This window comes from Mauremys reevesii, linkage group 2 (genome assembly GCF_016161935.1).
Source record: "Mauremys reevesii isolate NIE-2019 linkage group 2, ASM1616193v1, whole genome shotgun sequence".
NCBI lineage: Eukaryota > Metazoa > Chordata > Testudines > Geoemydidae > Mauremys > Mauremys reevesii.
The window spans coordinates 68,565,133-68,581,044 of NC_052624.1; the positions used below are offsets into that span (position 1 = coordinate 68,565,133).

A 15,912-nucleotide genomic window follows, 5' to 3' on the forward strand; every position below is an offset into this window, starting at 1 on the left:
TCAGAGCTACAGTATTTGTGTCAGTATTTTTTTTGTATGTGTATATATAATCTTTGATATATTTTCAATTATTTGTTAATTTATTATGACTAAGTAGATAAAGGATTAATAAGTATCCAGATACATAAGGGAAAAATTCCAGATAAGAAAACATGCAATGATCATATGGGTCAAATACTGCTATCCCTTTTACCACAGGTACAATTTGTTATTAACGCTTTAACATATATTGGACTAATCTACTATAAAAATCATTTAGTTTAATCACACACAAGATTTAGAATCCCAGAAGACTGTCTTAATCCCATGGCACTAAAATAATTCAACTGTTATTCTGTAATCTCGATATTGTACAGATAAAATGAGTGAAGGGGGAACCATAAATCAATAAAATGTATATCAGTGCTTCACCTTAATCTTGTTAATTTTTCCATTGAGTATATATCTTCAACTTCATGAAACCATCTGTTAATTGACTAGACCCCAGCAGTTAAGCATGAAGCCAGAAACAAAAACCCTACACTTTTGAAACAAATTCTCACTGGTCTCAGTTTCTAAAACAGCTTGCAGCAAGGGAATATCTGAGGTGTTATTAATATTAGTTTCTGTAATAACTATTGCACAGTATATTTGATTACAAAAATACCAATGTTGTTGGCTCTTAGATACCTGGCTATGCTCTAATTCTCTCCCATTTTTTTCTGATTAACAAATAGCCCAAAGAATCTAGTAGAATAATGGTACCTAAGGGCAAAAGGCTATTCTCAGATCTGCATGGAAGATCTTGACTATGATATTTTACTTGATAAAAACAAGCTCTTTTGTACAGAGAGCAGAATATCATAGTCAAGATCTGTCATTAGGATCTGTGAGCAGAATATTGAACATAATACACGCAAGGAAATCTTGAATCAGAAAAACACATCCCAACAGTTTTCTGCTCTCATGTATCTCCTGTACATACATTTTGGCATCACTGGAATTACTCCAGATTTACACAGATGAAGCCAGGAGCAGAACTGAATTCTTTAATTTTATTTTGCTCTCCAAACATGGATACGTCATACGTATATACTGTATCACAGGCTACATTGTCTATTATGTGTTTAGAGTACATAGCATAGTGGGGCCCCAGTCTCGGTCAGGGCTTCAAGGCCTGTAATAAATAAAGAAGGAAAAAGAATAAGAATTAGTAATAGCCATCTATTGTGTATATAGATATCAGGTGGGGAAAAAAAAGGCTAGGCTATTCAAATTCGCTGCTAGCCCAGAATGTTTGGATCAATCAAATTTTAATGTAGTGAGGAATGGCAGTTTTCTTTCATGCTGTGGCTGTATTGCTGTACTCAGCACCAGACAGTCTGGAGCACAGAAGATTGACATTCAAATAGCTGTTCTCAATAATCACTATTCAAAGTCTGAAGAAATTGACAGGGACTGACACTTTCTTTGTTCACAATAGGGGTTCATTGCAAACACTTTTTAATGACTTCCATCCAACAAGGAGAAAAGTAGAGAGAAGGCATAAGGAATAATTTATAATTAAGGCTAAGATTTTGTCACAGATATTTTTAGTAAAAGTCACGGGTAGCTCCTGGGCAAAAAAGAAAAATTAACGGAAGCTGTGACCCAAGTGAAGTGGGGCAGCTGCGCAAGGGCTAAAAGCTGCCTGCAGCAGCTGGGAGCTGTGCAGTTCCCCTGCTGCCCATGGCAGCTGGAAGCTCTGGGGGTTTTCCATCACCCACAATGGCCAGGAGCTGCGGGGTTCCTCTGCCACTGGCAGCTCCAGGGGCCTCCACAGCCTGCAGTCGCTGGGAGCTGTGGGGTATCCCACCACATAGAATCATAGACTTTAAGGTCAGAAGAGACCATTATGATTGTCTAGTCTGACCTCCTGCACAATGCAGGCCACAGAATCTCACCCACCCACTCCTGGTTTAAACCCCTAACCTATGTCTGAGTTATTGAAATCCTCAAATCATGGTTTAAAGACTTCAAGGTGCAGAGAATTCTCCAGCAAGTGACCCATGCCCTATGCTGCAGAGGAAGGCGAAAAACCCCCAGGGCCTCTGCCAATCTGCCCTGGAGGAAAATTCCTTCCTGACCTCTAATATGGCGATCAGCTAAACCCTGAGCATGTGGGCAAGACTCACCAGCCAGACACCCAGGAATGAATTCTCTGAACAAACTCAGATCCCACCCCATCTAACATCCCATCACAGGGCACTGGGCATATTTACTACTAATAGTCAAAGATCAATTAATTGCCAAAATTAGGCTATCCCATCATACCATCCTCTCCATAAACTTATCAAGCTCAGTCTTGAAGCCAGATATGTCTTTTGCCCCCACTGCTCCCCTCGGAAGGCTGTTCCAGAACTTCACTCCTCTGATGATTAGGAATCTTCATCTAATTTCAAGTCTAAACTTCCTGGTGCCCAGTTTATATCCATTTTTTCTTGTGTCCACATTGATACTGAGCTTAAATAATTCCTCTCCCTCCCTGGTATTTATCCCTCTGATATATTTATAGAGAGCAATCATATCTCCCCTCAGCCTTCTTTTGATTAGACTAAACAAGCCAAGCTCTTTGAGTCTCCTTTCATAAGACAGGTTTTCCATTTCTTGGCTCATCCTAGTAGCCCTTCTCTGTACCTGTTCCAGTCTGAATTCATCCTTCTTAAACGTGGGAGACCAGAACTGCACACAGTATTCCAGATGAGGTCTCACCAATGCCTTGTATAATGGTACTAACACCTCCTTATCGCTACTGGAAATACCTTGCCTGATGCATCCCAAGACTGCATTAGCTTTTTTCACAGCCATATCACATTTGCGGCTCATAGTCATACTGTGATCAACCAATACTCCAAGGTCCTTCTCCTCCTCTGTTACTTCCAACTGATGCATTATTCTTGTTATTAATCCCTAAATGCATGACTTTGCACTTTTCACTATTAAATTGCATCCTATTACTATTACTTCAGTTTACAAGGTCATCCAGATCTTCCTGTATGATATCCCGGTCCTTCTCTGTATTGGCAATACCTCCCAGCTTTGTGTCATCCACAAACTTTATTAGCACACTCCCACTTTTTGTGCCAAGGTCAGTAATAAAAAGATTAAATAAGATTGGTCCCAAAACCAATCCCTGAGTAACTCCACTAGTAACCTCCCTTCAGCCTGATTGTTCACCTTTCAGTATGACCTGTTGTAGTCTCCCCTTTAACCAGTTCCTTATCCATCTTTAAATTTTCATATTGATCCCCATCTTTTCCAATTTAGCTAATAATTCCCCATATGGAACCATATCAAATGCCTTATTGAAAGCTTGAAGCTCCGGGGGCTGCCAGAGGTGGTGAGGGTACCCCGCAACTCTCTGCCCCTGTGGACAGCAGGGGACCATGGAAGCTGAAGTCACGGAGGTTCTTCTTCAAGTGCTTGCTCATATCAATTCCAGTTAGGTGTGTGTGCGCGCCACGTGTATGGATGTTGGAAACTTTTTTCCTAGCAGCTACCCGGCGGGCCGTCTGGGGAGCTCCCTGGAGTGGCGCCAACATGGCGCTCTATATAAGACCCTGCTGGCCCGACCCCCCCTTCAGTTCCTTCTTACTGCCCATGACAGTTGTTGGAACAGTGGTCTCTTGTTTATCAAGTGTTTCACTAATCCCTAGCTTTTTCTTATTTTAGTAGATGCCTTTTTACTCACCCCGCCCCATGTTCGCTTGTGGTAGACGTGGTGAACACAAAAGAGAGACAGGGCCAACAAGGGCCCGCCCCCAAATCAAAGGATGCCAAGTGGCTGGACCTTTTTGGAAGAAAAGTTTATTGTACTGGTGGCCTTTCGCTATGGATCGCAAACTAGTTTGCAATCCTCAGTAGATACAATTTCAACTCGTGGTCTGCAGTCCTTAAGTTCCAAGACTTTCTTCCAGCAGAGGCTCGTACGGAACTGGGGGCCATTGCCTAGGAGGGCAAGTTGGTAGCTCGAACCGCCCTTCTGGGTTCCCTTGATGCTGCGGACGCGGCTGCACACACTCTGGTGTCCGGCATCGCCATGCGTCGAAACGCCTGGCTCCAGTCATCGGGTCTTCCGCCTGAGGTGCAACACACCAGACAAGATCTCCCCTTTGATGGCCAGGGCCTGTTTGCAGAGCAAACCGATTCCCGCCTGCATACCTTGAAGGATACAAGAAATACTATTAAATCCTTGGGCATGCATACCCCGGCTACTCAAAGGAAGCCCTTTCAGCCCCAGATCACCCAACAATGCCCCTTCCCACCTAGACCCAGGCAGGACTTCTCCCGTTGGAGAAGCAGGTACCCTCGACGTAGACCATCACGCCCCCCCTCCGGGCAGGGTCAAGGGCAATCCACGCCACTTCCAGGCCCTAAGCTTCCATTTTGAAGGTATGCTCGAGGACGGACTACAAGCTCACATCCCAGACAATTATCCCTTTCTGAACCGTCTATCCCATTTCTACCATGCCTGGTCCCTTATTACATCAGACCGTTGAGTCCTCCGCATGGTAGAAGCAGGATATTCTATCCATTTCTATTTCACCCTGCCCTCCCACCCCCTTTCCCCTCTTCAGGGACCCTTCTCACGAGCAACTCCTCATCCAGGAGGTACAAGCCCTCCTTGCCCTAGGGACAGTGGAGGAAGTGCCTCGAGAGCTCAGGGGCAAGGGCTTCTACTCCCGCTACTTTCTCGTCCCCAAGGCAAAAGGAGGCCTAAGGCCCATCATGGACCTCAGGGAGCTCAACAAGCACATCGTCAACCTGAAGTTCTGCATGGTTCTCTAGGCCACAATTATTCCCTCACTGGATCCAGGAGACTGGTATGCCGCCCTCGATATGAAAGACGCATACTTTCACATTTCAATTACCCTGCCCCACAGATGTTTTCTCTGTTTTGTGGTGAACAAGATGCACTATCAGTTCACAGCCTTCCCATTCAGCTTGTGCACAGCCCCTCGCGTCTTCACCAAGTGCATGGCGGTCATGGCAGCTTTTCTTCGCCGACACCACGTGCACGTCTTCCCATACCTCGACGACTGGCTTATATGGGGCCGATCTCACCAACAAATCCGGTCTCAAGTGCAACTGGTCATGGACATGTTCAGTCGCTTGGGCATCATGCTGAACATCAGCAAATATGTCCTCTCCACTACCCAGACAATAGAGTTCATCGAGGCAGTCCTGGACGCAAACCAAGTGCGGGCTTTCCTCCCGGAGGCCCGGTGCCTGGCTGTAGCAAACATAATCACCAGCCTCTGCAGGTTTCCCACCGCTACAGCGAGGTAGTGTCTCAGTTGCTTATGGTGCAGGATGCCAGACTAAGACTCAGGCCTCTCCAGACGTGGCTAGCGTCAGTATATCGACCAGGCCGTGACAATCTAGATATGGTGCTTACGGTCTGAATACACACACTCGACTCCCTACATTGGTGGCTGGATCCCCGTATGGTGGGTGCTGGGGTCCCGTTCTATCCCTCTCAACCCACTCTGACCCTGGTTACAGATGCATCTGCCCTGGGATGGGGGGGTGCACCTCGGGAGCCTGACAATGCAGGGTTTATGTCATGAAAATGAGCTATCCCTGCACATCAGTATTAAGGAGCTCAGGGCGATTCACCTTGCGTGCCAAGTGTTCCTTCCCCGCTTACAAGACTATTGTATAGTATTCCTAACAGACAACACCATGGCCATGTTCTATCTGAACAAACACGGTGGAGTCCGGTCATCGCCGCTCTGTGAAGAAGCCCTTCTTCTGTGGGAATTCTGTTTAGTCCACTCCATCAGCCTTCAAGCCTCTTACCTGCCGGGTGTCCAGAACATACTGGCAGACAACTTGAGCAGGTGTTTTCTCACGCATGAATGATTGATTCGCCTGGACGTCATTCACTTTGTTTTCCACATCTGGGGGTTCCCCAAATCGACTTGTTTGCTTCGCAGATCAACAGGAAGTGGCCAACCTTCTGCTCCTTGCGGCGTCACAGCCTGGGCTCGATCGCAGACGCCTTCATGATCACGTGGTTGGACCAACTGCTTTACGCCTTCCCACCGTTTCCGCTGGTCCACAAGATGCTCCTCAAGGTCCGCCAGGACAAGGCAAACGTCATACTGGTGACCCCTGCCTGGCCGCGCCAGTGTTGGTAAACTATCCTGCTGGACCTGTCAATTCAGGCTCCCTTACACCAACCTCTCAGCCCCGACCTCATCTCACAGAACCACAGTCGTCTCCTACACCCGGACTTCCAGTCGCTCCACCTCACAGCCTGGATGATCCGTGGTTGAACCAGGCTGAGCGTGCCTGTTCGCACTTGGTAAGGCGGGTGCTCCTAGAAAGTCACAAGCCTTCGACTAGACTTACGAAGCTAAATGGAAACGGTTTTCCAGCTGGTGCACTCAGCGGCTCCAGGCTCCAGGTGCACTCAGCCTGGGTCCCCGCTCCAGGCTTCAATCTTGTGCATCCTGGACTACCTGATGTTTTTGAAAGACCAGCACCTAGCTTTTGGATCCCTTAAGGTTCACCTCACAGCCATTTCTGCGTTCCACCCAGGAGTGGCCGGGCGCTCGGTCTTTGCACACTCGGTCGTGCGGCGTTTCCTCAAAGGCTTGGAAAAAGTCCATCCTCCAACGAAGCTGCCTGTGCCTGCATGGGACCTTAACTTGGTTCTTTCCGGCCGTATGGTCCCTCCTTTCGAGCTGCTGGCCTCCTGCTCACTCCTCTATCTTTCCTGGAAGGCCGCCTTCCTAGTGGCCATCACTTCAGCATGTCGGGTGTCCGAGCTATGGGCTCTCACATGTGAACCGCCTTATATCATTTTTCATAAAGATAAAGTTCAGCTGTGACTTCACCCAACTTTCCTGCCAAAAGTGGTGTCCCATTTCCAGGTAAGTCAGAACATTTTCCTGCCGTTTTTTTTACCCAAAACCAGATGCCGACCTTCGGGAACAACACCTCAATTTGCTGGACGTTAGGAGGGCACTCGCCTTCTATATAGACCGAACAAAGCCATTCCGTAAGACAACCCAGTTGTTCATCGCCATCACGGAGCTGATGAAAGGCGCACCGGTCTCCTCCCAGCGGATATCTTCGTGGATCACCGCGTGTATCTGTACCTGCTACAACTTAGCAAACATCTGTGCTGTCAAGGCTCACTCCACGAGAGCTCAGGCATTGTCAGCAGCCTTTATAGCAGACGTTCCCCTCCAGGAAATCTGCAGGGCTGCCACATGGGCCTCGGTGCATACCTTCACATCCCACTACGCTATCGTCCAGCACTCTCGTGATGATGCGGCAGAGCGATTCTTCAGTCTGCAGTTCCTTGACTCCGACCCCATCTCCAAGGTAAGGCTTGGGAGTCACCTAACTGGAATTGATATGAGCAAGCACTCGAAGAAGAAAGAACGGTTACTCACCGTTTTTGTAACTGTTGTTCTTCGAGATGTGTTGCCATATATATTCCATACCCCCCACCCTCCCCTCTGTCGGAGTAGCTGGCAAGAAGGAACTGAAGGGGGGTCGGGCCGGTAGGGTCTTATATAGAGCACCATATCAGTGCCAATCCAGGGGGCTCCCCAGCCGGCCCGACAGGTAACTGCTAGGGAAAAAGTTTCCAACATCCGTGCACGTGGTGTGCACACACACCTAACTGGAATAGATATGAGCAACACATCTCGAAGAACAACAGTTACAGAAAGGTGAGTAACCGTTTTTTGCTGGAAGTTACGGATTCTGTGACTAAATCTTAGCCTTATTTATAATTAAGGATGTACAAAGGAAAAAAAGAAAAGCAATCACCACCCAACAGAAGTCCATTCAAACCTCTTCCAAGTGTACAATATATGTTTGTGAGTATTGTCAGACTGAGAGCAGAGGCTGAAATCCACTAATAGTCCAAGTGTGCTCCCACTCATGTAATGGAGCCCTCATTGAGAGCTTTCTACTTGACAATATACCTGAACTCATATTAGGGGCCTAATTTCTTGAGTTGGAAATAAAGGTTTGAAAGCATTCTCAAATGAGAGGGAGCACAAATGAAAACTATAAGGCCAAGATGTCATTTCCATGTTCCAAGTGGGTTGTTGGAGATATTTTTAGTGTAACCCACTGCCAACATTATGATTTATATTTGAACATTTGAAGCAAATCCATCAATACTGAAAGTTCTAAGCAGTGTGGCAGCTGGTAAAGAGATAATGAAAGCCGTAACTGAACTGTAGCTGGTGTCAAGTTCAAACATAACAATATTTTTGATTGACAGAAAAACTCAATAGTGGCAGAATTCTGCCATCCCCATGTTATTTTTGTACTTTTCTCTCTCCATAGTCTCTTTTCATAATCTTTAAAAAAAATTCTACCTTTTATCATTCTGTTATCTTAGCTTCCAACCATATTATATTGTCCAAGTTGTACCAACTCATTTTCCCCTGCAAAATCATCAACCATTCTAGCTGTTGCTTCGAAATACTCTCCCTCATTCCGAATCAAAGGTTTATGACAAAAGTCATGATTTGGATGATAAGATATAAACATTGAATAAAATGACATTATGACATGAAGATATTGTAGACACTATGGAGTATGTGCTAGAGATCAAAAACGTCAGATTAAGGAGGAGAGTCAGAATAGAGCTGGTAGGAAAATGGAATTTCTATCCCATGGGAAATTCCAAGATTTTGAAATTTTGTTTTGTCCTGAATTGGAACGTAAAGAAGAAATCTTGGAGATTTTTGTGAAACAAAATATTCTGAAATATCTTGTTTTGACCTTAGTGAAACATATGACATATATACACACACCAACAGGTATGGGAATTTGATTCAGTCCCAGTAGCAAGAAAGGGAGACACCGCCAAGCAACAATAGGTAGTTCCTCCACCTGGAATTCTCTGGCACCCATTGGCCAACCAGGGGAGAGGCCTGAAGTGTCTCTCTGGATTTGGCTTATTAGATACATTATTTACACAGCAGCATAGCAGCAAATTGTGCTTTAGAATGTGCAAAATATATTAACCAAAGAACATGAGCTCCTGCTCTAAGAAGTTTGTATTCTAAAGGCACAAATAAGTGCAGTAGAGTGAGGAGAAACAGTTGGGCATAGTGGTGTTATATGTAGATGGTAGTTTCTGCAGGACAGGGGGATTTCTAGTAGAGCTGAGCAATTTATTATCAATTTATTGAGCAAATATTGCCTCTTTTTCTCTTTGTGAACTGTCCATAAGCAGCTTGGGATTTTCTCAAATTTATTTATTTGAAATTGCCTGCCAAATAATTTATATGAATAATTCTTGGCTTTTGGAGAGTTTGTGGGCTGTTAATTCTGAATATTCAGTAGTCAAAATTTGAGAGACAGTTGGTTTTGATCGGACTCATTCCAAAGGTTACCCAGCATTGTTTCTCTTCTTTTATTTATTAGATGGGCATAATACTTAGAACCAAGTTGTTGTTCCTTTCCTCATGCCAGCTCTGCCTACTGCCACTGTCCTACCCTTCTTCGTTGCTGTTATTAGTGTTTTAGAAAAGGGCAGATGCAGACACACATGAGAACTGAAGTTCACCTGCCTTCCAGTTCTGATGCGGTGCTAATAAGCAGCAGCTGCCTAACCCTTTCCCTTCTAGTTTAGCTCTGCTGGACACCTCCAGATCTGGCAGCCCCTTTCAGGATTTCCTCCCCCTATGACCCCTCCACACTGGCTATTGTTCCAAATGAGTGTGGAAATACAAAATAACTTGTGCACAGCTGTGGCTGAGTCATGGGCAGTTACTAGATTCAAGCCATAATCTCTGAGTAACCTTAAAGAATCTTTAGTGCTCTAGTGTGGCAATCACATTACTGGTTTAATATTTAATTTCTTCGTGTCCCCACAGAAATTTACTTTGCTGCCCGAGTCCTGAAGTACATTTTCTGTTGTCCATCATTAGAATAATTTGAATGCAGATTTATCAGCTTTGCTCCAACTTGCTTGAATGAGCCATTCCTGTCCGTTGACGTACCCTCCAGCCCCGATTCTTTCATGGTATCTATTAGCATCCAACAAGTAATACTTGTATAGTTGCTTTGTATTCTACCTGCCCCTCCTTGTCCCTCCATGCACATTGCTCTCCTTCCTCCATTAACTCATCTTGCCCTCCCCAATAGTTTGTTTAAAATTGGGGAGAATTAGGATTTTTAATCCTAGGACAGAGTGCCTTTTTATAAGGTTTTAGAATATGAAAGTGAACAGTTGTCACTTTTATTGCATTCCAAGGGTTATCTGCCATAAATAACTCTTTTCCTTATTTCCCAATATAGAGACCATTTCTGCCATATAGCCATAACTGAGAGTGAGCAGATAGTTGGGAACACAGAGAGCAGAGTTCTGGACTAAATTCAGCAGGAGAAACCAGAAAACAAGAGAAAATCTGTTTTTTGTCTCCATGGGGACAAAAATTTTAAGTCAAAGGAGGAAAAACACAATCTTTTTCTTCTTTTTTTTTTTTCAGAAACAAGACAGATTTAGATAAGAGGACAAAGAAGCCAAACAGAAATGCAGCTGCAAGAGAAAGTGTTCTACTATGAACATATGAGGGAGTACATACAGGACCAAAGGTGACTTGCACTGTTATCCTACTCATGGGCCTCAGTATGTTCCTCAGTATAATGCCATTATACAGGACAGCAGCAGCTCTTAAAGAACTGCCCATACTCATGTTCTCCCTCCCATGCATTCCCAGGGCACTCCACCCTTTCTAGTGAACATGACAGAGAAAACTGGAATCCCCAGGACATTCATTTTATCTCTGCATAGTCCAGAAACCATATTGTGTGGGAGTAGGGGGGTTGTCCTAGATATTGCGGCTGACCTGCATATTCGTTGGTAAACAAAGTTGATTAGCAGCATTTCTCTCTCTAATTGCTCATGAAAAGTACTCTAAGTTAAAGTAAGACAATGCTTGCTTAACAATTCCATAACTGTCCTAATCCAAAATGCTATAAATGCAAATAATGATAAAAATAATATTATAATAAGATAAAAGATATTAGGATAAAAAGAAAAGTATATGACGTAAACCCCACAACCAACTAGGAAAACAATTATATTCAAGGACATCAAATGCTAACGTTTGATTGTGCTAGTTTTAGGCTTCAGCAAGATCCATCCCCACATGGCCCTCTGTATCTGTAAAGTATGAGCATAAAGGCCCAGATCCTCAAAGGTATTTAGGTGCCTAACTCCCACTGAAATCCTAAATACCTTTGCGGATCCAGGCTAAAGAGTCTCTGAATTGGTTCACAGGCCTGGCCCAGGAAGTGTTCACAACAGTCATAGAGTCTAGTGGTACAGCTTGCCTGTTTGGTTGAGCATAGCTTGCTGCAAGGCCTGCAGCCTCCTCGCTCCTTGGCATTTTAAACTCCTTACTCTTGCTTTCACAAATGTTATGCAAAATACGATAGGTAGATATTATGTTACCCATGCTGGGACAGTCTGTCAGCAAGCACCTCCACTTTGCTTTGAGCCTTCCCACTACCTGGTCTTTCATGCCCCTGTAGGTAGAGATTGTAGGTGGTTTGTATCTCAGAGCCCACAGTCATGCCTTCCATAGCTGTGGGCCTACAGTCTAGCTTCTGCATCTGGAAGCCAGCAGAACTCAGTCAATTAATCTGTCTCCCCTGCATATTAGTTCAAAAGATATTACTGTAAATTGCTGCTAATTCTTTGAACACATTTGTGAAACAAATATTTAGCATTAACCAGTAATGACTGGGAAAATAAGAGTTTCATTCCAACTATTTAGTGTTTCATGACGATATCAGAATGAAAAGAAGCCGTTTTACTGGCATGACCTGTTTGACTCAGAGCCTGCACAACAAAGAAAATAATTTTATTGGACTGGTTTAGCGTGCAGTACACGTTCATGTTATTTCAAGTTCACTTACAGAATGGCAACTGCAAGAAATTGTCACTTGGTGGAGCTAGATTACTCTACAAATCGAATGCACTTTAAGAGATGCTTGCTTAAAAGGCCTCAAAGGAGAGTTTATAAATAGTACATGGGGGAAAAATACAAGGAATTAGGGGATTTTAGCAAATCCTTTGGGGAATCAGAGTTTTTATAGCCCTGGTTTTAATTACTATACCACAGTAGAAGTAAAAGCCTTGTCTGTTGAGGGCAAAGGTTATCTTCTGCTAGCTGAGAGAACTGAGATTTCAGCAACTTGGGTGCAAAATTGTATAGAACAAATTTTACACGTCACATTTTTTCCAGAAATAAAATTGAATTAAGTCCTGATTTTTAAAATTCAGTAGTTACTAAAACATATTGTACGTGATTTAAAAAAAATGTTTTGCATGTGGAAATCTATTGCTGAAATGCCTTGTTTATGGAGGTTTTTTTACCATCCTTCTGAATCCACTTCTCTAAATATTCTTCACAAAATCAAGGAAGTCCCTCTGTTTACTTCCAGTTTAGGAACACAGAGCATCCTACTGACAACTCCTCTGTACCCTTCTGGAGTTAGCAATTGGGATAGGTAGGGATAGGGTCCAGAGTGACCAAGACAAATTGGAGGATTGGGCCAAAAGAAATCGGATGAGATTCAACAAGGACAAGTGCAGAGTTCTGCACTTAGGAAGGAAGAATCCCATGAACCGCTACAGGCTGGGGACTGACTGGCTAAGCAGCAGTTCTGCAGAAAAGGACCTGGGGATTGCAGTGGACAAGAAGCTGGATATGAGTCAGCAATGTGCCCTTGTTGCCAAGAAGGCCAACATGCCGTTGTATTAGTAGGACCATTGCCAGCAGATCAAGGGAAGTGATTATTCCCCTCTATTCAGCACTGGTGAGGCCACACCTGGAGTATTGCGTCCAGTTTTGGTCCCCCCACTACAGAAGGGATGTGGACAAATTGGAGAGAGTCCAGCGGAGGGCAACAAAAATGATTAGGAGGCTGGGGCACAGTACTTAGGAGGAGAGGCTGAGGGAACTGGGGTTATTTCATTGGCAAAACAGAAGTGTGAGCGGGGGGATTCCAAAGAGGATGGAGCTAGGCTGTGTTCAATGGTGGCAGATGACAGAACAAGAAGCAGTGGTCTCAAGTTGCAGTGGGGGAGGTCTAGGTTGGATATTAGGAAATACTATTTCACTGGGAGGGTGGTGAAGCACTGGAATGGGTTACCTAGGGAGGTGATGGAATCTCCTTCCTTAGAGGTTTTTAAAGCCCAGCTTGACAAAACCCTGGCTGGGATGATTTAGTTGGTGTTGGTCCTGCTTTGAGCAGGGGGTTGGACTAGATGACCTCTTGAGGTCTCTTCCAACCCTAATCTTCTACGATTCTATTCTATGAATTATGCCCTGACAAATATGTTTCTCTCTCTAAATACTCGTTCATATTTCCTTTAAAAATTAATACCACTACTAGGGCATTGTCAGAGGTCAATTGGCCCTTTAAGGAGAGCCAAACTTATAACAGCTTTCTGAAGGCTCACCTAGGAGTAACTGGTTGTGCCAAGTGGCTGGTAATGGTCAATTAGTAGAGGAGCACCAGCACCCTATTCAAAGGCTGCTGAGGCTCAGTCACAGAGAGTGCTGTCAGAAGGAAGGTGCCTTTGAGATGAAGAGGCTTGTGAGGAGAAGGCAACTTGAGAGGGAGAGAGTACCCTGGGAGCAAACAGAAGTAGACCAAGGGAAGGAATTGAGGGAGAGACACAGACACTGTTCCTCAAGTGGAGGGAGCAGGAGTACCCTCAAGGGAAGGGGTCTGTGACTGTTTTTGGGAGAAGAAAACTATTCTGAGAGAAGATCCAGGGGAAGGGAACCAGAGTTCTGAAGGAAAAAGCCAGAGGTAATTCTATAAAGCTTGTTTTATTGACCCTGGACTGCAGATGCCCTGGGAGTTACCCGAGTAAGGTCTTGCTTATGTTTGCTTTAATTTTTGTTAATAAATGAGGCTCTGAAGTGGGGCATTCTTGGATGCACAGAAGATCTGTGTGGATTGGTCTATACCTGGCTGAGGGAAAATTAAGGCAGGGCTCGCTCATGGCACCTTTCTTGGATGCTAGGGGGCAAGCAGATGGAGGTGGAGCAGCCACAGTCCTATTGCTGTCTTTGGTTGTTTATCCTACATACTGTATTCACTGTGATGAAGGGGAAATTTTATCTCCCACTACCACCTTGATCCTCCATTCTTGGTGTATGGTAGGATATGCCCATTGAGTATGTATACTCCCTGATAACTTTTAATCTCTGGTCTCTTACCTAACCTTTCTCCAAGCCAGGGGGAAAGGCCAGAAGGGGAGGCTCTGGAGCAGAAGTGAGTGGGCATGAGTAGATGTCTTCCACTTTATTGTGTGTGTGTGTGCGCGCGTGCACATGTGGGTGTGCATGGTTTTTAGTAGACTTTGAGCACTCCTAATTTAGGGCCTGACTGCCACTGGTCCTGTGCATCCCATAAGGAAGCAAGAAGGACCACAGAAACTCCCTGCTTTATAGATTCATGTATTTTAAGGCCAAAAGGGACCATTATAATCATCTAATAATCTGACCTCTTGCATAACAAAGGCCATTGAGTTTTCACCAAGTAACTAAGCTTGATGCAGTGTAACTTCTGTTTGAGCATCTCTCTTAAAAAGGTATCCAATCTTCATTTAAAGACATCCAATGATGGAGAATCCACCATATTTATAGGTAATGATTCCAATGGTTAACTATTCTCACTGTTAAAAATGAGACCTTATTTCTAGTATGGATTTCTCTTGCTTCAGCTTCCAGCCACTGGACTTTGTTATTCCTTTGTCTGCTAAATTGAAGAGCCTTCTACTTTCTTTTGCTCTTTCTCCCCTGAATTGAGACTGCCACATTGTGGGCTTGATCCTGTCCTCCTTGCTCATGTTAAGCAATGCTTTATTTCCTGAATGTTCACACAGGCAATAACTGCTCAGCATGAGTAAGGGGAGAAGAATTTGACCCAGTGTCTGGGCAGCAGACCATTGCTCCATGCCAGTATTGACAACTTCTTCAGATAGGGTGGGGGCATGAGGGTAAGCCGGAGGAAAGGGATCCAACAGAACACTTTTTAATCCTTTCCAATTTTTTTGAAAGATCAAAACCATTTTCCTGCTTCCTTCTGTACTCTGGTTTTTAACACTTTTATTTTTTTATAAACATTTCCCATTTCCATTTGCTCCCACCCCTCCCTGTCTGCTGTCACTTGAACAGCTGTGACTGGGTATGGTGACAATGGAACTAAGTTCTTGTCAGCTGGAGGGCCTTAAAAGTGAGAGGCTTTAATTTATTCTGCTCTCCAAAGAAGGCTTGCATTGTCATTGGAATATTAATGCTTGTTTGTTCTGTCTCTTTCACTCTGTTCAACTTGAATTGGAGATTTATGGATAAAATCTTTGATTTAATATAATCTAACTAGTGTGCCTAGCTTTCTTTATTCTACGTAAGCCCCCTGATTTCTCATGCTTTTAAATCTATTCAATTTATTACCTTCCTCCTTCATACTGCCCTCCCCATGGTTTTGTATCATCAACAAATGTCACCTCTTACTTCACATGTCTTCATCCAGGTTAAAAGGTAGAGACAGTCAATCAGTCAGTAAATCCCTACTCTCTGCATATGCAGTTAGCACCAGCTGTAGCTCAATTAAACTCAACACTTGAATAGTTCGCAGGAGAACACACACACATATGCACAAATTAATCAAACAAATCCATTTTCCAGTGACTAAAAGTATTCCCAGAATTTAAATCAGTAGAGCACGTGAAGAGAATGGTGGTTCTCTGCAGTGGCACTGATAGGTTGAAGTGATAATAGTCAGAACATAATTTTGAAACTAAGCGTTTGTCTATACTTAAAATGCTACAGCAGCACAGCCCTGCTAGTGTAGCATTTCAGTGTAGATGCTACCTATGCCGAT

General features: G+C 44.1%; 1 long non-coding RNA gene across 2 annotated transcripts in view; it reads left to right on the forward strand.

Moving 5' to 3' along the window:
- LOC120396900 overlaps nt 1-15,912 on the forward strand; it is a 176,339-nt gene that overhangs the window by 12,966 nt on the left and 147,461 nt on the right. For both annotated transcript variants that reach the window (XR_005593516.1, XR_005593515.1), the window contains exons 2-3: nt 9,879-10,027; nt 10,494-10,599. This is a non-coding gene — a long non-coding RNA (uncharacterized LOC120396900). The remainder of the gene's footprint in view (nt 1-9,878; nt 10,028-10,493; nt 10,600-15,912) is intronic.